Below are 23,394 nucleotides of genomic sequence, written 5' to 3'. Positions count from 1 at the left end.
TCTCAGCTTTTTTTTATGAAACGTGCGAAAGAAAACCAGGATTGTATCCTGGAAATTGTTTCAAGATATATCATACGCTTAAAAATTACAAAATACGACAATAGTGTGAATAAAACTGATATTTGGGTGGATTTGTTTCTTCCTTTATTTATTTAAATTGTCTTATTTTGTAGTTAAAATAAATTTTAAATAGTCTTATTTTGTAGTTTACGTAAATTTTAAGCAAAACACTTAAAAGCGTTGGCAGCTGCTGGTAATGAAATTAAAATAAAATTCGGAGTGCAAAGAGTTGACACGTTGCTTAACGACTAGTAATATTATCGAGTGCGTTGAGTTATATTTGTTTAAGTTACTATTGAAATTAATGTCTACTTAAAATTAGTAATAATTCAAATGTTCGCATTTCCTTCAGAATACTAATTTAACGTAATTTCTGTTTCAGCCGGTGAGTAAATCAACCTTGCCACAGCCTGTGTCGTTGCCAGTATGTATAGGTTTTAAAATATCTCTCTATTAATACGGAATCAAGTTAGATTTCGATCGATAATATAAACACGCGGGAGATTATCGTTCGCAATTACTTCTTGTCACGCCAATTAGTAGACTCGTTGATCGTTGATCGCGTTTCCGGCGTGCAAGGTACGAAAACTATGGTACTCAGGTATGCAAAACGTCGGCACATATTTATACATACGTGCCGGCCCGTGAATATTCATGCCTGTACGAATGATATAGCATGGTTCGCCGGTTAAGCGCCATCGCGAGCCACTCGAACGAGACCCAGCGAAATTGCGTTATCGCAGAAATCGCAACGCATCCGGGAAGATACACGACGAGTTCGTCTAAGAAAAAAGAAAGAAATACGCGATACAAAGTAGAATTGACGAATTGACGGAGAAAGAGAAAGAGAGGGGAAAAAATTGAGAAGGGTTGAGAAGGGTTAAACCCGTGGATCAATCGTTTCCAACACGAAGCGTTGCGTTGTCTTTTTTTTTTTCACCGTTCACGACGAGAAAGATTTCCCGGGAACTACTTTCAACCTGACCACTGATTTGTCCACGTAAAATATTCAACGAAGCGTCTTATGCAGACTCCTTAGCGTCGAGTCGAAGAATTCTACAGAGGAACGCGTTGGAAAATTGTCTCGCACGCAATATTTCGCGGAAATACTTACAACATAATTACAGCCGCGAGCGATGCAGGATGTCGCAGTTTGCGATTGCGTGCGAACCACGCGGCTCTTCAGCTTTTTGCGGAACTCGTCGAACAAACCAAATTCTATTCGTCCTCTCGTAAAACGCAATCCACGTTAAGTGATCGAATATCAATCGTTTCATCGAATGAGCGATCGAAAATCAATTATTTTCTTGGTGTCGTTAGATGCTTCCAAATGAAATATTGCGACAAGTAGACACTAAATAATCTCAACTTTCCTCTAAATATTACTTTAAACGTTATATGCATTCTGGACACTTGTGTATTTTTTAACTTGCCGTAAGTGTATAAAAATACGCAATTTAATAATAAGACTTGGTCATTGGATGGACTTATAATCACATTGGCAGTCCTCTGTTACCTCGACGAATTAATCTCAGCGTTTGTTCACGATACTTTGGTCTTCCAGGTTAACATCTTCGCGAACGATCTCCGATTTTATATGATTCCGGTATATGCAACTACGCAAACAGTATCTCCGAACGAGTCGATCTCTTCTCCGGATATTACCATAAATTAAATCGATCGGCATTGATAATGTAACTTCCTTCGTCCACCTTCTTCCTTATGTATTTATATTCTTTTTTATTTTCTCTTCTTCGTCGTACGTTTTTTATTCATCGTTGTAACTCCTTTGCTTCCTTGTACCCGCACAGAGCTTGCGCCTGTGATTTGCCGAATAAGCGACTAGATCTTCAGATTTCTGAAAAGTCTGGCGGAAAGAAGCGGAAGAGAGCGTATCGAGAAGAAACTGGATCTCGTAGCGCGACCTCGATTTGGTCGATCGACTCGCGATTTCGGTAATCGAACGACGACGATTAACAATCGCACGGTCACGCATGCCTACACGCACGAAATTTATGCGTCGGTATTTTTCTCTCTTTCCTCGTCGCACACACGTCAAGTCCGCGCCGGCAAAGCATGGACGGGATGTTGCATATGCATGCCCCGATTGATATGAATGCATCGCTGCATACTAAACGGCCTCGCTGCTATCTGATCCCATTTTCCTTTCGGCTGCGAAAGGTCTCTGCTCGGTCGTCGGTTCGATCGCGACGCTCCGAGCCGCCTTCCACGCGGAAACGCACCGTGCGAATCTCTAATTATCGCTCATTCCCTCGTTCATTAACGCCCCGTTATTACCACGATCACAGTGTGCGACGTACCTCCGAACAAAAGTCGATTTCCAAGTTTTGGATCGCGTTGCTGGCACTGATGGCCGATCAAGATGGAATTTGGTGAACATCCTGGGTACAGGTAATGGTAAAACGTACACAGCTTCGTTTACAAATGTCGGAACACGTCTTGCTGTCGTAATAATTGTCTCGAATTACGAAAGAAACGAATAACCGATCGTAATCCCACATTCGTAGAGAATAAAAACGAAGAATAAAAATCATCGTTCGTAAGATTTATCAGAGGAGCATGACGAATTAACGAACGATTAGTCGAAGCGGAAATTTCGCAACGCAGATCCACCGCTGTTGCCAATAATACTTGGAAAATTTGATCCGAATCGGCAACCGATACCTTTCGGAAGCGGAGCCAAAGTTCTTTTCTGGCGTCGAACTTTCTTCGCTTTCCATCTCGGCCGGTCTCTAATTTCGAAATATCGTTATCGACCGACGAAAGGCGCGTAGATCGAACTGGAAATAGAGCCGAGAGGGCGGCCATTATGGATATATTGGTCGGCCGAGCGAACCGCCGATTTTATCTGCGGAATTTCGAGGTCCGTCCCGAGCTGCGTGGGAGGATAATGTTTCCCCTTCTCGCGCCTTTCGCTTTTTACCTCCTCCCTGCAGCTTGTCTCGTTTCTTTTTCTACTTTTTTCCCCTCTTCTCTGTGTTCTTCGTCTTCCGTGCTATCTCCCCGGCTCGTAAACCGGACGATCTTGCATGTACCAGTGACGTCACGAGTCTCTCTCTCTCTCTCTCTCCCGCCATTCTTCTTTCACCGACTCGCGGTCTATCGGCATCGACCTCCGGGCAGATTCGCTTAAACGCCGCTATTAGTCGAATAGACTCTTATCGTAATACGTTAAATCGTCGGGACTCGTTCTTGCTCTCGAGAACATTCCCCTTTTTCTCGTCCCGTATCGATTGCGTAAAGAGGATTTCGCGACAGGTTATATACACGTAGGGAAGAAGACGAGCAAACGAATCGGCAACGAGTTAAAAACGGCAGCTGTATCAGCCAATAACGTTCAAGGATGGATCGTGATCGGTGGAAACAGCTGCGTCCTAGCAGCCTCCTTATCGATTGACCATCGACGATAACGACGAGCTCCGATCCCGATGCCAGCTCGTACGACACTCGCTAACAGCATCGTGCCTCGTGTAATTCACCGGCTAGACGACCGGAGAACACCTTTTTGCTCGAGCCAACGATATTACGACTCGTTCGTATCTGGTCTGTTGGTTGCACGCATAGTGCTCGCATCGGCCAACCTCGGCGCATTCACCCTCCGCCGCTTTTATCGTATCTAATTATCGAAGGAATTATCCGATATCATTGTCGAATCACACGCAGCTAACCCTTATTGCGATTATAATTATCTGTGACCATTTCTTCTCGATTACGGTCTCTATCCGTGTTTCTATCCGCGCTCTTTTTTATCTCTGCTTTTGCCACGCTGGTTTTATCGTATTCGGCTGGCATTCCGTGTTCTCGAGCAATTGGCAGTTTGACTGGCGATGAAACCGCGGCGGAAATCGTCTTCACACAGTGACACGTTGAGTGATTGATAACGTACATCCGTGAGATCGATAATTGAGATGCTAAAGCAGCCGAGCCACGCCGGCCACTTTATCCAAGCCGCATCTCGTACGGTTATAGAAGCTATAGGAGTTAATGGGCAGGCATATCTATCGAGAAGATCGATACCTAATTGGGTCGACTCTCGCGGGGATGTAACTGCCATGTACTTTCACGTATCGGCTCTAATTATCGTGGAAATTGAGCGGTATCATTGACACGTACGATACGCTCGCCCCGATATTCCTACGGTTATGATGGTAATTGTGGTTTTCCACGGTAGGTGTTGAGTCCGATCTTTGGATCGTTGACGTTGAAAGAAAAGTAACTTGTTATGGGGGTTAATTACGAACGTGTGGTATTTAAGCTACATGATGGCTTTCGACATATCTTGACGCGCATCTCGCTTCTCATGGCACGCACTTCGATACACACGCCATCTCAGAGTCGACAAACTATCGTCGATTGTGTTTATACTGCATTTATTATATTCTTAAAGATATATTCATCGTGCAAGGACTCGGAACCCGATATTACGTAAAATTATCGTATTGGAGTAAACGTTAATACGATATCCGAGTATCAGAGTATATGAGAATGATTATTAATTAGAACTAATTAGAAATTTAATCAGGAAGAATCTATGATATCGGTAATTTCATTTATGTGATTATACAAATTGTAGGATCATAGGATCGGAAAAGCCTAAGGTGGCGCTTGTCAATGCCGAGTATCGAAGTATTTCCCTTCGTCAACGAACGTACGCGATTTTGTTCTTAGACTGAAACCTAACGTTGAAAAGTCCGCCTCTGACGTATAATTTCGTGGGCCGTTCAAACGTCGAAACTCATGCTGGTGCCACGAGGGAGATATATGACTGAGCACCCTCGTCACTGAAAAAAATCTTGCGCTAGACTCGGCCGTCCGAGACTCGAAAGAGTTTTCGGCCCTTGGGGCCAGACGCGATCGTCTCGCGTGCACCATAATAGGCAACTTCGACGAGGTGTTATTAAAGTATCTTTTAATTGTTCCTTCATTCTGCACGTGGGAACCGGCCGAGACAGTCTGAAAATCGTTTCTTTACGTCGGACCGTCAGACCGTCTCGTTGCATACAGTTCGCAGTTTCACGAATGCAAGCTCCAATTAGATATTTGTTTCGAGGAACAAAAAGATGCTTGAAACGATCACGCCATCGAACGATTTCGAATGTATCGCGTATAGTTACTATACATTGTATCTGGCGAAAGATCGACGAATCTCGGCAGCTTTGGGAGCAAGGAACGAGAAAGAAAAGACAGCGAGGAATCGAGCGGAGAATGAATGGACTTGGTAACGTTATACGTGGACCGGTAATTATGACTCCTCTAATCACCGACAATTACCGCAGTTACCGGCCTCGCGGCGTTATCTCGACCGGTCCATCTCCGGCTCGCCGTTTCGCTCTCGAGACGAGGAAGAGGAACGAGCGAACGAAGAAAAACGAAGAGAACGCGGTACAGTTCGGTTGCTGTGCAGTCCATCATGGAAAGAGAGAAAATATTTGAAAAATGCCTATTATTCACCACAATTGCCGGTAATTAATAACGATTACTGGTAAACGTGCTCCTAAAATCATTCGTCATATTCGTCGTCGTTGCAACCAATTTATGACAGTTTGTCATTTTCTCGGTTGAGTAATTGACATTCAAATTGGATCCATTAATTGTACAAATAGAAATGAAAATGCATACCTACATGGAGGATATCGGGGGAAAAAGGAGATAAAGAATTGATAAAATAGGAAACAAAAGATTCGATGAATTACCCTTTCTTATTTCCCTGACCGGTAATTAGTTAGGAGCCGTGGAGGGGACGAGGTGGAAAGGAAACGAGACTTTCTTCTGAAACAAAGTCTACGACCAACCGATAATGAAAGCGCTTTAATCTACGTTTTATCGATTACTTGCTCAATCTATGAAAAAGTGGTCGAGTCTTTCCTCGATTAGCAAGCTATACTTTAGTCAGGGATAATTTCTTTTTCGAATAATTAACAGATGGTGAATAATGAATCGACATTTACGACGATATTTTACAAGTTAAAAATGCAGAATTACAAGCAACGAGCTGATTAGAAAACCATTTTATTACTTCGTAAGTGAATTTCACTGATCCGATTACACTACTTGATAGAGATATCTATGCATAAACCTCAATTTATTATAATAATAAACGCAAGACGATCGAGATGTTGTAACATTTCTGAACGCGGTTATATCATCTTTTCGGCAAATCGTACAACTGAAAAATTTCCGGGAAAACGTTCTCGCAATCAGAATTCCCTTTCAATAGTCTGATTTTCTCGATGACCGATCGCGCTTCGAAAAGCCTCTACTGGAAGTAACGCGATTGAATTCGTGTACGATAGCTCGAGGGCTTTTACCCACGATGGCTATCCATAATCCTGTAACGCGATCGTTCCCATAGAAAAGTGTTCGTTCGTTTGGAAACATTGCTGTCATCGAGCTCTCGTTACCAGTCTCGTAACATAAGCTTTAAAATTCTCGATCAGCGTATTACCAAAGATTTCGACGAACTTTTTACAAAGACAATTGATCGAGGAGATAATAAGCAGCGTTTGGTATTATAATTATTGCGTGTTAATTAGACCTGCCGTCGAAATTGTTATATCTTCTCTGATAACATATGCTTCGAAATTCTTATTCGACGTATTATCAAACCCTCCGTGAAATTTTCTATAAGTAAATTGATCAAAGATGCAACAGACAATCTTTGGCAATGGACGACTCGATGGTTAATTAGACTCGCTGTCAAGATCTTTATATTTTCGAGAATAACGTACGCTTCAATATTCCCGATCGATGTATCACCAAAGATTTCGAGGGGCTTTTTGTAAATAAATTGATCAAGAAAACGATAGAGATTCTCTGCTAACGAAAGACTCGATGGCACGTTAATTAGACGCGCTGTCAAGATCGTTATATTTTCGGGAATAACGTACGCTTCAATGTTCCCGATCGATGTATCGCCAAAGATTTCGAGGGGCTTTTTGTAAATAAATTGATCAAGAAAACGATAGAGATTCTCTGCTAACGAAAGACTCGATGGCACGTTAATTAGACGCGCTGACAAGATCGTTATATTTTTGCGAATAGCGTACGCTTTAATATTCCCGATCGATGTATCACCAAAGATTTCGAGGAGCTTTTTTGTAAATAAGTTGATCAAGGAAAGAATAGAGAGTCTCTGTTGGCGAAAGACTCGATGGCATGTTAATTAGACGCGCTGTCAAAATTGTTATATTTTCGCCAGTCATTGCGCCTCACGCAGCAGCGTTACATCGGTCGAGGAGATATCAGATCGCCACGCTCCGATGTCGGCTATGTAATTCGCTCGGGCGTGCAGGCCCGTCTGGTTTCGAGCAAGAAGGGCGCAGGGGGACACGGGGATATTCAAATGCCGCCACTCTTGTATGGAAATACGCGAGATGTAAAGATGACGGTAAGATACGCGAGTCCCGTCGCGGAGATATTACCAGCTGCTAACGCGTCGACTAAATCACCGACCATAATACGATAGCCGACGGAGTTCACCACTTTCGCCTTGCCGACCACTTAACCTCGTGCGTATTAATTCCTATAATAGTCTCCGTAAACACACGTTTTAATGAAAATCTTCCTCGAGTTCGTTAGAATTGGCCGGTTTCGCGTGATTTTCACGCCTTTCGTTTCACGCTCGTCTGTCGTTGCGGTTGGCGATGAGATCAAAGTCAATGCGAGGGGGGAAAAACACGATAAATCACATTTTCTACCTTTTATAGGCAGGCATTACAATCGTGTGATACAGTAGCAGCAGCAGTTTCAAAATTATCTTTTTATTCTCTTTCGGGATCTGATTATTGTTATTCGATATCACGTGAAAATTGGAAAGATTATTCTTTGGAATTTTACAAATAATATCGCAATGATACGAAATATCTCGTAGAATGCTCGCAGAGTTTCGAAGCTATTCAACAAGCGTTCAGGCATACGGTCTATTTAAAACTATCGTTTCTTTTTCTCGAGATACTTATAGAAGATTTATAGAATCCGATCAATCGATCTATAAACCTTCTTTTGCTCCAACTCGTCACAAGTTATAACGAGTTTCAAGTATCAACATCAGGTAGCTTTACACGTGGCCGTTCTTTGTTCTCCCTTTTTCGCTTAAATTATCCAGATCTGGTAATTTTTCTTCTTCTATTCCCCGAACCCTGACATCGTCTAGCGAAAAAAGAAGTATTCGAGCTCGACTGAATCTCGACGAGCCCGTAACGAAACCACGACGTTGATTATAAAACCATCGCACAATATGGTCTTGATGAAGCCGGCTTTTCCCGCAGTCGTTCATGTGAGCTCGTTCCACGAACACCCTTACCCCTATTCAGCGTATAGCTACGCGGACGCGTGAGTTATTTCTGTTGGCCCCCTTTTCCTTGCCGTTGACGGCGACCAGCATCGGGATAGCGTGGTTGTATATAGATGTCGCCGCTGATGACAGAGCAAAGGCAATAATTATTGCAGTGCGCGAATCGCGATTACAGGGCAGCTGGTTGGCTCGCACGAGCAGAGTCGATCCGGGCTCGACGCGACGCGATGTAGCGACTCGTTTCATTCAGCGACATCGGTGCATCCAAGCATCGCGGATGCTAGATAGACTGTGCGATCCACCTACGTACACATATCGACGGAAACTGTGCACGAAAGCGCCCACGTATACCGTCATTTGCACGTCGATATCGATGTTTATGTATCGATATATCTTGACCTGTCTGGAAGTCGATTCCCCTAGAGCGTACCGCGTCTCTCCTTGGCGTCGTCGTTACTTTCGCTTCTCCTTCCCCGTAGCCATAAATTTGCCAGTCGTATAAAACGTTTCGGAGAGTTCCTTAGAGGATCCGGACTTTTCCCGTGGACACGAACAGGGACGCGATCTACGCGTCGAATCGCGTTCATGCATTACACTTTTGCAATCGTGGCCAGCCTTTCTGTCCTTTCGTCGACAGTCGACCTACTATATGTGTAGCCACTAGATTGTCCTAAAAGTTTCTTTCGTTTCATAAGGTGATAATAGACGAAAAACAATTTCTGTTTTATATTATTTTGTCGAATTAGATGCAATCCATTTCGTTCTACTTCTATTATTATGTTCGTGTTCGATAAACTAATATAAAACAGAAAACATTGTGCGTCTATTATTCCCTTACAAAACGAAAGAAACTTTTCGGACAACCTAATACAACGAGAGACCAAAATATTCGAATAATCGATGCGTTGGAATAAAAGGAACGATATTTTCAAGTATATGTGACTGTGTATCGTATGAAACGCTTACGATAATAAATGTACATGTAATAAATGTATAAGCAAATATAAGTAAATATACAAGCAAATTAATTAATTATATTACTTTGCAATTTATAGCAGGACAGGATTCGCGTTATGATGACACTTTATCGATATATAAATAATGAAATAATATAAGTAACCTCGGTTCATTAACATTTATTACTATAAGTGCCGGTATGTACGATTACATCGTTTGAATACATTTAATAACGTAAAAACGTATAGTTGTTTTTATTTCTAGCCATAAGATTTATGTATCGGCGATCTTACCTTCGTTCGTCTTTTTCCTCCATTTTTGCAGCGAGCGAAGATAAAGATCGTGCGATTTGCTTGAAATCTGAAAAGCGCGCACAGCTCAAACTCTAAACAGGGCAAACTCGGTATCTAACACGATAATTATCGCACGCGCAACGCTATCGACAGAATAATTACCAGGGCATACAGTATAAATTCTGTAATGAGTGTAAACATCAATATTTATAACGCGGTTGCCAGCTCAATTTCCCACAATGTTATAACGAATACGATGAAGATACGTCGATAACCGACTTCTCCACTTTATTCCATTGCACGTAATTACGCTCTTACTCACCGACCATAAAATCCCGATCACGTGATCGTGTTGCGGACATCCGTTTTATATTTTCTTTTCTCTCTTTCCAACTCCCTCGGTCTTCGTTCTCCTCTCTCCATCTCACCATCTTTTTCTCCCGTTCTGCAAGCACAAGATCTGCCAAAGAAGGTTTTACACAGCCTTCCTTGGTATCAGGAAACCAACAAGATACGTACGCGTAAGGTGTTGCGAGAGATCACCGATCTCCCGTACCTTTCTCCATTGTCTCTACCTGAATCTTTAAAATTCTGCCGATTTTTCCATCTGTTTGTAAACGAGACGCGAAATTGGTATCGTGTTTCGTTTCGTTTCGTTTCGTAAGACCTAAATTTCATCTTCTCGATAGAAACAAGGAGAAAGGCAATGATCTATTAAACGACTGTTCGAAGGGTTTAGAACACAGACGATTGTTACCAATTTTTCCAACTTTATCGATAGCGATGCATTTTAGTAATAAGAAACGGCACTCACAAGATGACGTGGTCGATATCGTGAACAACGATCTACCTCTTAATTGATCGTGGAATAAAAAAAATTAAGTGATCGTAGAAAAATAAACCTTATTGTAGATCCACAACTTCGTGCTTTAATTACGTGTAATTCTTCTGCCATGCAATTACAGACACAGTTATTACCTTTTCTATAATTGGATATTATAGTAGAGTCTCCATTATCAGAACTGCCATTAACGATTCGATCGATTATCGGAACATCGGTTAACTTCCGTCCAACGTTATAACGAGCATCGAGTATTTTATTTCATGGCGATAGATTTTTTACAGTATTTATTTCAAGCTACGAGCCAACTGAAGAAAAAGCTCTTTTACCGCCACGGTGATGATTAACGAATCAATGAAACAACAAAATCGTTCAATAAAACGATAGTAAAAATCGATGGAAATTTCGAATACGGTTCTTTACAACAATACGAATATTTATAAAATAGTTGGAAATAAATCACCTGCTCTGGTCTAAAAACTAAGTTGCTCTGTTATCCGAAAAGTTTGATTATCCGAACAGCGTGCGTCATTAGTTGGCATAATCAAGATTCTACTATATTTACTTCAGAACGCTACAATGCTCGAATGTCATAACCAGTAGCGAAGTCAACGATAAGCGTCACGAAATCTAGAAATTTTTCTACGACGCAGGATCCCTGGAAACGAGGTTAGAAAAGATTCTCCGCAATCGTTCGACGACATGGTATTCGCGTTCCTGGCGCCGTGTCAGTCCACTCAGGCTCCATATTCTGTCGGACACGGCAGACACCTCGGCTAATTGTATAAATTATGTATGCGGCTTGGACCTTTGCCGACTCGTGTCGAGAAAATACCGTGTCTCGTGTTCTGCTCGTCGTCGGTGGTATTCTCGTGGCCGTGAACGACCAAGCCAGACGTTCGACGAGAAACCAAGGGGGAATGAATTCTCTGGAAGAAAGGGGATGTTGCGCAGGGGGTACCGATTTACGAGCTTGCGCATCCGCTTTGCGCGAGCATTATTGAGATTAACAGGCGTCCGTACGGTTGTTCTCTCTCTCTCTCTCTCTCTCTCTCTTTCTGTCTCTCACCACCGAAATGGTTTCTCAATCGTCGGGCAACTCGGAGCCAATCCGCTCGGAAAACTGAGCGAGAAAATGCAGACAGTTTCCTGAATCGTAGAATGACTTATCTAGACCACCCAGCACGGTGTAAATAAATTAAAATAAATTAGTTAGAATGATAAATTGTGAAATTGTATAATTATGTCTTGTCAACTTATCTTTGGATAACATTGCCGTTCGAACATAGAAGTCGATCCGTTTCGATAAAATATCTATAATTATACCAAAGACGTGTGAACAATTTTCATCCAATCTGTTAAGTAGATCTTAATACATTGGAAAAAGTTGGAAGGAAATTATAGTTTTTCGTGCCATTGTAACACCATAGTGCGTAATACACGTTCTTCAATCAGATACTATCTTATTAATTGTTAAGGACATAGAATTCTACATAGACACACACACACATAGAGAGGCATACTATTAAAATTATGTTGTTGTAAAAAATGCAACAAGAAATATTGATTCTTTCCTAATGTTTATCACCCCCTTAAAGAAGAAGCGGATCGGATGTTCTCGGCGAGAGAAATCCGAGCGTTATACGAAATACCGCGGATGTTAATAACCACGAGATAGAATCGCACGCACGCGTGTGTTCGTTGAAATTCACGACGCGAAATAATAACACGCGCGCGGCCACAACGAGGGAAATTTATCCTCGAATTACCAGCAGCAAATCTATTGACAGCCCCTGAACGGCGATCGAACACGAACGGTCGCAGTTGCCTTGGACAAAATATGAACCGCGCTACCGGCCGAAGTGGATGATTTATCATGGAACCGTGTGTAGCGGGAAAATGATACAAAATGATGCCGACGATTCTCCGTCTTTCTCCCGATTGGATTTTTTTTTTCTGTATCGAAGAGGAGCGATCGAGTATCGACGCGCGTCGCATACCTATAAGACCGTCGAACGTACGTGTCCAAGAAAAGACAGGACGCGACGCTCGCAAAACGCAGGAATCTGTTTTCCAGCGTAATATCTCGGTGATAAATCTGACGTCGGACTACAAATGAATTTAAATGACGCGTATTCGTATGCGCATTGTTAAATGGTCCGCGTAGTTGGAGAGACTGTAAGGCGCGCTTATTTTCGCCTATTCATCGGACGGGCTACGAGGTAGTACGATCTTGGATCACGTTACGGGCTTCGCTGGCCAGCCCTCTGGTATGGTTATTATCGAGATGACAAATAAAGCATTTTATACGCAACGCGATAATTCATCGCGGCCACGGTCATGGAATGTGGCGAGATGTTAAATCGATAAAGCGTTTCGCGGCGAAGAAAAGGAGCGGGCGAAAAGTACGGGCAGGGGGAAGGGAAAGAATTATGAGAGTTATTATCGAGTTCGTCGAACAGTGTTATTTGTCCAAGCCAAACTGCCGGATCTTGTACTTTCGGCTTTCTCGAGGAAAAGTACATTGTCGATGTTGCACGCGTGCTTATTTTAAGAATCTGTCGACCGTTGCGACCGATTAATATTTAACGTTTTCACGAGGTCAGTTTGTCGCATTTCTATCGAAGTAGATCTCCGTGCTTTATTTTGCTCGGGTAGTTTCATAGAAACGAACATTCGCTCGCGCTTTTATTAATCTACCCATTTTATACTCTCGATGAAAAGAAACGAGGCAGAACACAATGACGTAGAATTTACGTATGAAACTATTCGCGATTACAATACGATGCTCTTAAGAAGTAAAGCTATGCACGTTGACTGTGAATCGAAGATTGATATTGTTGCGCTAAGAATCGTGGTAAGGTTCGAAAATTTCCCTGGTATATGATCGTTGTAACGAAGGAATCACAGAAAAGAAATGGAAGGTTCGTGCGGCGATAATCCATAACGGAGGCAGGTGGTTTCTTAGAAATCTCTATAAAATATGTGCTGCGCGCGTGTGTCGTACGCGCATTTACGTAAGCGTCGGACATGCGAAGAGGGAATTGCAAATCGGTGAACGAGGGGAGATTTACGGATCGCGTTTATGCAAACAATAATGCGCCTTGGCTATATAACCGGTCTGAACAGAGGTACGCCGGTGTTCGAGTCGGCTGGCAAAGGATATCGACGTACAAGAATTGGTGCTGTTAAAGCTCGAACGTCGGAGGTTAGGTCGTTCCCTCAATGATTCACCGGATAATGGAGACGAATGCGGCCATAACTCCTCGTCTTCGTGCAACGTGTGTACTGAAAAGCCACGCTGTTCCTTGCCTATTGGCCCGGTACCGTTTACCAGCGTCCGAGTTAACACGGTTTGCGATCACTTTGCTCTAACCTTTTCGTTATTTCTTATTTTCCACTCATGGACATGTTGCGCAATCCGAGCAGCCCGAGTACGGCAATACGAGACTCGTTTTCAGACAGCCACGTTCCTAAATTGCCACGAAACGAAGTGGCAAACGATAAAATTGGAGCGGTTAACAGGGTCGCGAAGTGGAGACCGAAGCACGCTGAATAATTGTCCGTTCTTGGCACGAGCGATGATGTTAATAGGCGCGAGTAACCGTGTGTATTCCGTGGCGTTTGCAGTTCGCACCTACATGCACGTACATAGTTCGAAGTTTCCCTTTCCACATGGAACTCGGTAATTACCGCGCGCGCTACGGTGTAATAACGAGTTACGCCCGGGACACCCGCTATTGGGTCGCGAGTAAATACTATAATAATATGACTAATGGCGCGTTATGAATTACAAACCGGATAATGAATAAAGTATATATACGCGTTCGCGCTTTCCCCCTCCCCCCTCCTCCTCCTCCTCCTCCTCCCCTGATCGTCCTTTTTCTTGTGCCCGTTTCAGCGGTATACCTGTTGCCCGTTATTGGCTTCCATTACATGCACACACGTGGTTGCGTCTACTCGCGGGAACGCAGTGAAACCAAACAGTGGTGGGGGGTTGCAGAAAGGGATAAAAGGGGGATAAGAAGGAAACGAAAAAGGAACAGAGAAGAAGAAGAGTACAGAGAGACTTTCGTCGAATCGTTATCGAAGGTCTACCAGACAGACGAGAGGAACCGATCGCGGACTGGCCACGTTTACCAGGAGGATAATCGAGCGCAATTTCTTGCCTCTTTGCTTTGGAGCGGTTTCACACCTCGGTCGCTCTTTCTTCTTCCGTTCCGACGTTCCTTCTCGGTCGGCCGCAAACCTCATCGAGAGCTCGCGCGGCTTCGAGGTAAAAGGTTAACTTGATAACCACGCGGTAACCGCGGCCTAACCGCTGGCAAGCCCAGCCGGACCATAGCTCGGACCTCGGCCGCAAGTCGAACGCGAGCCAACACGTACGAGCAACTACCGTAAGAACCCTCTCTGTAAGCTACGTCGTGTTTCCCTTCGCTACTTAGAACCCGTGATTGCGGTCGCAACGACTTACCATGCCACTTTAAACGGCTGCATATTTCTCCATAATCGCACGGTCTGCGTCTTACCCGAGCAATCCTTGGCACGAGATATCACTTAGCTAGTCAGCTGTGACGCGGTTCTCTGAAAATGAAAATTCGCGGAAACGAAATTTTGAGGATTTTGGTATTTGTAGAGAAGGTATCGTGGCTCCTGGTAGCTCGTTTCATCGTGAACTTTGTACAACGTATAATATCGATGATCCGCGTTCCAGCAGAAAGAGAATCTTCTTCGTTTGACTCGTACTTGAGAAACTCGTACTTGAGACTCGTACGATCGTTAAATAATACCGGAAATACAATTAGTTCGTTATAACACATAGTCGCAACAATGTTAAACAACAAAATAATCGTACATTTTCCCCTCATAAACTCGTGATTGAATCCGACATCCTGTCGAGAAGAAACGAGTGCCCAGATACTTTCTAAACGACGTTGTACGTCTATTATTATAAGTTCACTCTTAGATACAGAATATTGTACGAAACATCGAAATGGAGAAAGATTAGAAAAGTTTACACGTTGGTTCGCGCGTTAATGTAATCCAGATATTATCGAGGTCTGACCCGCAGGGGGTGAGTTGACCGGCATCGATCGAAAGAGGGACACCCTATCGAAGATCGACAGCCGAGTTTACTTCTCGCTTTCCACTTAGCGCCTACATGACCGTACATCCTATTGCATTAGCAACCTATTTGTAAAGATCGAAACCACCCGCGGTCCAACAATGCCGCGAAGGTGTGTTCGACCGGGAGGTGATCTTTCGCAGCATGCGCCTTCCCAGCGGGTGATCGCTTGTTCCTTTCGTCTCGGTGACTCTACAATACGATGTGCCATCTTTCCGTTCTCCTGATGCTTGTAACCGTTCTTCGACTTTGTAACTTCACGCCGTTGATTCTCATTCCACCCGAAGAATTCAATCTATCTATCTAATCTGCGCTGCTTTTCAACAACCTGCACCTCAAGAATAATACGTACGACCATCGAATTTTCGCTTTTTACATTCGTAATCGTGTCATCGTGATTCCGTTGATAAAATTTTGATTTCACTTTGAAACTGTTTAAAGCTCAGCGATCGAACGAAATTGAAATAGTCATCGGAACGATTCAAGAGTAGCGAGAAGAGATTTCCATTGTACGATCGAACCAATCGATATTATTGAATCGAATCGATATTGTCAATGTTATTAGCCACAAACCGCAACTCATCAGTATCGACCAACTCTCTTCTACAACCGAATGAAATTTTGCAAATTGTAATTATCGTGCGATCATCAAAATTGCACAGTTTTAAAAGAAAGGTCTGTAACCTATAACCCGTAACTTATCGATTCACTAACATCGTTAATTACTAAATTATTGTGCAAGAAAATGCAGATTCGGTTCCGTTCGTATTATTATTTATGAATCTCCAATGATCCGGGTATTTTCTGCACTTGGCTTATCCTTCCTTTTTCTCTTTCTCTGCGTCGCTTATTCTCACAACAGCCAAGCTGCTCTTTGGCGAGAACGGTTGTACGTGGGTACGTGCAGTAATCAATTAATTTACCGCAGTGCAGTACGCAGGCATCCTCCGACTCACCCTTGTACTCCGGCTCGTCGTCCGCGTTGATCCACGTTTACTTTGTGAGCGGGTATCCGTGTAGACCGACACCAGCACCTAGCACGGATATTAGTCGAGATTGAGTCTGGAGAGCCGGGACGGATCACGAGGATCCATTAGCCTTTATACGCGCGTAGATGTTACATCGAGATAAGGATGCCATACCTTCTCGATCGGTCGAACGTCACGATAATTAGAAAATTAAATTGTCTGCTTGATTCGGGATGCTGGACCAGCCTTTCGAGAAAGGACCCGTGCACCTGCTAATTTATATTTCATCGCAAATCTTTTTTCGTGGATAACGTACGCCAGCATGTAACACAGCGTTCGACTAAATTTACGCTTTATCCTACCTACGCACACAGAACAAAAAAATGCTCGTCTTTGAAACTCGAATCGCGATTGCAAGCTCACAAGGGTTGTATTTTGTCTTTACGCTGCGACGCTTCGCTATGGTCGATCGCTACCAGTTTGGTAAAAAGTCGGATTTTCCTTTTGTTAGTAAGAAATGGGAAAATAATAGAGAATCTGTGAAAAGGATCTGTGTTCTTTTCGAATTGAGATTCAAAAGTAGCTGAGGAAATTAATTACGCAGCGTGAGAGTTAAAGTACCGGCTCAGGTATACGTAGCTTTGTTCAGGATCGACGTAATCAAATCACGCGCGTGCAAATTACACGTACAGTGAATGACGTGTGGAACATGGTGATGTGCAGAGCGTCTTATCGCTAACCACGATACCTCTGGACGACACGAATCGATAAATGCTCGCTACGCTTTAATCGGACAGAATTCCTCGTGGCGAGATCTGTTCGAGAAAGTAGCCTCCAAGAACGAGATTCTTCTTGAGAAAAAAGTAACCACCAAGTCGAAGGAATAAGTATTATAAATCGAAGGAATAAGTATCGTAAGTCGAAGAGATTTCTTACCTTGTTCTTTTTTTCGCGCCGCTATCGTGAAAGAGGAGAGCTCGTAGATTTACTACAAATGCAAAGAGAGTCGGTTGGAAAGCGGGGAGACTTGGCGATATCTTAGCCGGTCCACAGATAGGCTTGAAAGATAACCCGAGGGCTGGTGGGTGGTTGATTTAATGCCGAGGCAACGGACGAACGTGGGGTAACCTCGAAGCGAGGGACGAACGGGCGGGGGTGACTCTCTGATATTTTAATACGACGGGGGAGCGTGATGCTCGGTCATCCATCTAACGCCACGAGAGCTGTTAGTGCGTGTGCACGCTCGATTTTGCATACACGGAAATCACGATGCATTCCGGTGGTAACGTGTACGAGGAAGAAACCGCCGGCCTCGTCTGGAACAGGAAGGAAGACAGTTTGTTACTATTATCTTCGTTCCTGTCTATACACTCGTACGTAATTGTGCCGCTTGATGAAAACAGGAAATGTTTGACAAATTCCGAACCAGGTGTATTCATCGGAAACACGAAGATTGTTAAACGTCTCGTTATTATTCGTATGAGAAATTTCATGAAATAAGTTGGGGAGAGACAGACTTCTTTTTTTTTTTTTTAGGAATTGAATTACGGTTTCAATTAATGAAACGGAGAATTAATGGAAAATTAACAGCATAAAATTGAGGAAAACAGCGTCAGTTTTAACAAAAATGTATTTTTATATTGATTATATAGCGATTCATCTTTTGCTTTTATAATTTGCATCTTTATGTCGCGAGAACTGCGACAACCTCCATAATTTAGTATCGTTTTACGAATGCACAAGATCTTTGTTCTTCAACTTGGTACCATTATTTTCTCGTACAGTCGTCAACGTGAAAACTTCCAGCAACACAACTTGGAAACTATAGAAACATCGCTTAAACTTTCCACGGAAGACAAAGGTGTCCCTTGTTGCGTTCAAACGCGGCTCATCCAAACGATTCGACCATCGCGTTGGCAAAGCCGACTGTGAGAGGAGCGTGCGAACCAAGTAGGCAATCAGGGTAGATGCTCGTAGATCGCGTCTAGGCAGAAGGGCATTTTTTCTCGATTAGGTTCCCACATATTACCAAGCCACCCCCGCGACGTCGACGTCGACGTCTTGGGTCTCGCTTCGTACATCCTTGTGCTCTGTTCGCTCGCGCTGGCTTAAGCAACGTTTCGACGTTGTTTTTTGTGTCTGGCGGGCCCTTCGCTGGTCAGGTCCATGGTCCGCCACGATTTAGTGGCCTTAATTGCAGGGTTCAGCTATTTAATTACCGGGTTTGGGGCCCTGCCGCGGCCATCCCTGGCCCCCTACACGCCCGGTCAAAATGCGAGTACATTCATACGCGAGCACACGTAGATGCGTTTCGGTCAAGTCCACCCACAAAGAGAGAGACCAGATCCTTTCTTCCGACGCGAAACCAGATTCGCGACACAAGTGGGAGATTTACTCTCCGATCAATCCGCACCTTTCACCCTTTTTGGGGGTTTACAAGTTATGCTACGAAAATGTACTCGCCCTCGTGTACACATCGTTTTCGATCAGGTACTGGCTTCGGTATATCCATTGACCAGCCACCATCTTACTTTACACCCACGTATCACTTTACGTGCCCCACTCGTCGCTCGTCTTCCTACCACGAAGCTGCATCGCGGCATATATCACCTTTGCTCGCACCTCGGCCCACCTTCTCGCAAACCTCGCCGCTGTTAAGATGCCAGGAGTCTGCGCCATTTTGGTACATCGTTCTGAACCCAAACGAATCTGTTAAAATGGCTCTTCGTTACTTTCCTTCGGATTATTTCTGACGAATCGATTTTTAGATCTTGATGAAAATAAATTTCTGTAACCGAACCAAAAGATGTCGCAGGGAACCATAGAGTGGAGTGTACATCTTGCACGAAATGCCTGGTGTAAATTCATACGAATAGAGCTCGTTCGATTCTCACCTTGAAATATCTCAATTTCCATAGATCCTGCGAATCGGTTTTTATATACTGATGCGATACCGATGGATTATGATGACCGAAGGAAGAAGAATCACACGAGATCGTCGTCGTAGGCGAAATGACCGGTGTAAATTCATGTGAATGAAGCCCGATTCCTCCTGACCCCGGAATCTTTCAATCCTCCCTAATAACAGGCTACAAATCGGCAAGAAACATAGGGCAACTCTCAGCTCTCTGCACGGCGCTACCAAATGATTGATAAGTCCATAAAGCATTCGCTGCATCCTGTTTCTCCGGTGGTTTCCATTCGGTGTTGTCGATGGTGGCGGAGCTGTTGATGCCCAAAGAACGTGCACAGGGTTAAGGACGTGCGTGCCACGATTTTTTGGCCGCGGGTGACGCGGTGACGAGATGATGACCGACCCCGAAGTTGGAATCATCGTGATTACCCCGCCCGCGTAACCCGTAATGCGGACCAAACCACCGGAGCAACTGCCACCGTGCCATGTACTCGTTTCTCTCTCTTTCCTTTTTTTTTCCTTCCCTGATCCTTGCCATTCGACCGAGTACCATACCTATTTCCGATCTGTGCCCGCTAATTTATATTATTAACCCGACAGCAACTGATCACCTCCATTTCTCACCGCGAGCCATGCCACGGTCTCGGATTATTCTCCACGTCGGCAGATAAGGACTAGATTTCTCTCCTGGCGTGAACGAATTAATAGGATCTCGTCTGCCTGTTGCAAACACCGATTAATCTCACCCCATTTCGTTATATTTCATATCGACGTATCGAGATTCGTTATGAAATCGATGTTAAAAAATATAGGAATCATTTACGTTTCGGTGCAAACCTTCGTTCGTCTAAGAAGAAGAATACGTTTGTCCTCGACGCGGTTGAAAATACAACGCGTCGTTTCCCTCCGCGAAGAACAGCACATTCGTACGTTTCGAAAGAAAGAATCATGTCGCTTCACCGTGGAAACGAGCATATTTGACCAACGATATAACGCGTTACTCTTCGTTTGCAAGACGGTGAAACATGCTACTATTCGTAACGAGAGACAGGATACACCTTTTTTTTCTTGGATAGCTGAAATATGCTACGTTTCGCAACTTCGCGTCTATCCAAACGACGTATTTTACGTTCGATACCAAGTATCCCCGTTTCCCTATCTCCGGCTTTTTTCTCATGTTCTTAGCAAAACGAATGTTTCCCTTTCCGGACGACAGAAAAGAGGGTTCGATCGATGTATTCCGGAAGCACTCTAACGCGTAATGCCCCCTGAAACCGGTCGCATTCTCGATCCACTGTTATTTTCCTGGAATCGTTTGTACCCACGAATGCCGAATAAAATCGGTGGATCGTCATAGACAGCAAGGGTGGAGAGGTTGGTGCACGAGAGCTGGACATTGAGCGAGTCGATTAACCGGCGCGCACCAACGAGAGCCCTTCCCGCCCTTGGGAACGCGCGAGAGTTTTAATTGTAGGCCGCGGCCACCATAGGGGGAGGCTATTATTCTTTCTCTCTCGTCGGTAACGCGCTGTCCCGAACGCCGATCCGTTTCTCTAAGACTCGAAGAAAAGAGAAGAGAAACGAGAAAGGGAGAAAGATATAATAACAGAGCGCTAGAGCCCGCTCGCGCACGAAAAGAACGACCATCCGTTCTTTTCGTCCGTCCGTCCATCCGTCTGGCAGTTTCATATCCGAGGGAACACACGAGTCTCCACCGGCACAATTTTTCATCGTGGATCCCGTGTGCCGCGATTCTACGCCGATACGCCTCTTTCCGTCTACTCTCGTGCCATCCCCCGGCCCCTCATTCATCATCCCTTAACGCGATCGGCGTTTACGTCGTTTCGGAAAACCTCGTTGGCGCCACCTGGTCGAATATCGATAGATCGACCTACCTCCAACCAGGAACGTTTACAGCGGGGGGGGGGGGCAGCCTGTACAACCACCCTCGATCAATCGTGCCCTTAATTAGTCCAACATAACTCATTCGTTAAACGAGCTAAAGACGGTGGAAGTTTAAGAAATTATTCGGTTTTCGGGGATAAACCGATCTTCGATTTCTTCGAACGTTAAACATCCTTCGATAGGGGAATTTAAAATTTGTAGACGTCATCGTTCCGCCGAATCGAACGAAGAACGCTCTCTGGTGATGCAACCGTACAACCACCCTCGATCAATCGCACCCTTAAGTAGGCCAACGTTAACGTACTCGTTAAACAGGCTGGAGTTTCGGAAATCGTTTACTACGATACTCCGCCATCATAAAACATTGGATTTATAATGTGTATGCACTCGTGCGTCGTTGCATAAGTATATACTTACCGATATTTCTTAACAATCTATTAAATGTATCAATCGATAAATGTATTTTCTTCTCTTTTTTTTTTTTTTTTTTTAACTGGTTTAAAATATCGAAAATTGAACGCGAATCGGCCGTAAAATATCTCGACGAGGAAATCTAAAATTACCGAACGATTAAGGGGCGTCGGTACTTTGTGACGTCCGATGGCATTGAAAGGGAACAGGAGGGTGGTGGTATCGTGTGCACGAGAGGCGCAAAATAAAAGTCCGACAATCGACTAAGTTTAAAGAGCGTCGAAATCCCTTCAACTATCCCGCTCGGGGAGACGGAAGACTTTGTCGGCGAGGGAGGCCGCGGTGTCAGCGAAGCAATCCTTTCGGTCCTTCCATAACATTCTAGCCGGTGGTGAATGGAGATCACACGCGGTTCCCACTGTATCGAGTTACAAGCGAAGGGAGACGAAGAAAGAGCAAGAAGCACTTTGGCATTATGCGTCTGAGGGAGAATACGAATCCATTCACCGGCAATCATCCGTTCACCCAAGCGTTCTTGCTCGCCGTCTCGTTCATTCAGTCCTTGTCGCTGTTAAACTAGCTCGAGTAATTCACACTGAAACGGGGAACATCGGTCGTCCGAATCATGGAAGAAAAAAGAAGGAAAAATATCGGAACGTAGTGCTTACTTTCGAAGCGATTTCCAGGCAAAAGATCCTCCATCGAGTTGAATAATCGCGAACGATCGATCGAGCGTCAGCCGAGCCTACGAATGGAGAAAGTCGAGTCGTAGTTTGCGGATTAAATGTCGCGTTACAATACGTGGCGTTTAAACGAGCTATTCTTCGATCGTTCTATGTCTTTATCTTCTTTTTCTTTAGGCGCAAAGATCGTAGTATAGTAGAAATCCCTGTAACAGGGGAGATAACAGTTCCGAACTTCGTATTATATAGATCCCAGAACGCAGCAAGTTACAATTAAATGGGACAATTCGTCTTGTTTTTAAGCAATAAAGACGTAACGTTATCCTCGTAGAATAAAGCGAAGTGGCAGGTAAAATCGAAATGCGAATATTATGGGAATCGCTTAAAACCGATATCGCTTTTCGGGGGTTGCTACAGTTTCTTCGTTGGTTGGATTCTTTTCGACTTCAGAATTTGTACGCCCTTTATCTGCAAATGTTTCTTTTGACGATTATTTGCTTAAGAAAGCACAGCGTTGTACAGTGTCCTGTACGAAGAGCGTAAAGGAGGATCCGATCGATTTTTAATTAAAGAAAAGGATCTGTTAGGGTTACGTAAAGATAACTAAGAACGATCGGAACTGGAGTACGACGGAGAATGGTCGTGTTCGTGGCACGATAAATTCTTGGCGAGTACGCAATATCATTAGCGTGTACGATAATAGGTTCGATCCCGAGGCTACGATCGTTATATCTATACGCTGGCGGAGATCGAACGCTAAAAAACGGCGCGCATCGACGCGGTAACGTAAACCACGAGCATTACGGATAGATAGAGCACACTATCCTGCTATTACATTACGCTGCGAGTTACTTTATCGCATTAATCTCGTGTACGTGCTCGCGGGTTTTTCTGAAAGTTTCTCACCTGGTTTTTAATTGAAG

The 23,394-nt window shown here is 44.0% G+C and overlaps 1 protein-coding gene across 1 annotated transcript in view; it reads left to right on the top strand.

The window, feature by feature from the left end:
* The first annotated feature begins 451 nt into the window (after positions 1-451).
* The window catches only part of LOC126872544 (transcription factor Sp9), a 57,455-nt gene continuing 34,512 nt past the window's right edge, over positions 452-23,394 (top strand). Inside the window, exon 1 of the mRNA XM_050632628.1 lies at positions 452-484. The gene's annotated coding sequence lies outside the window, so the exon portion shown is untranslated. The remainder of the gene's footprint in view (positions 485-23,394) is intronic.

This window comes from Bombus huntii, chromosome 13 (genome assembly GCF_024542735.1).
Source record: "Bombus huntii isolate Logan2020A chromosome 13, iyBomHunt1.1, whole genome shotgun sequence".
NCBI lineage: Eukaryota > Metazoa > Arthropoda > Insecta > Hymenoptera > Apidae > Bombus > Bombus huntii.
The sequence above is the reverse complement of the archived record's forward strand: the minus strand, read 5'-3'. Positions and strand labels throughout refer to the sequence as shown.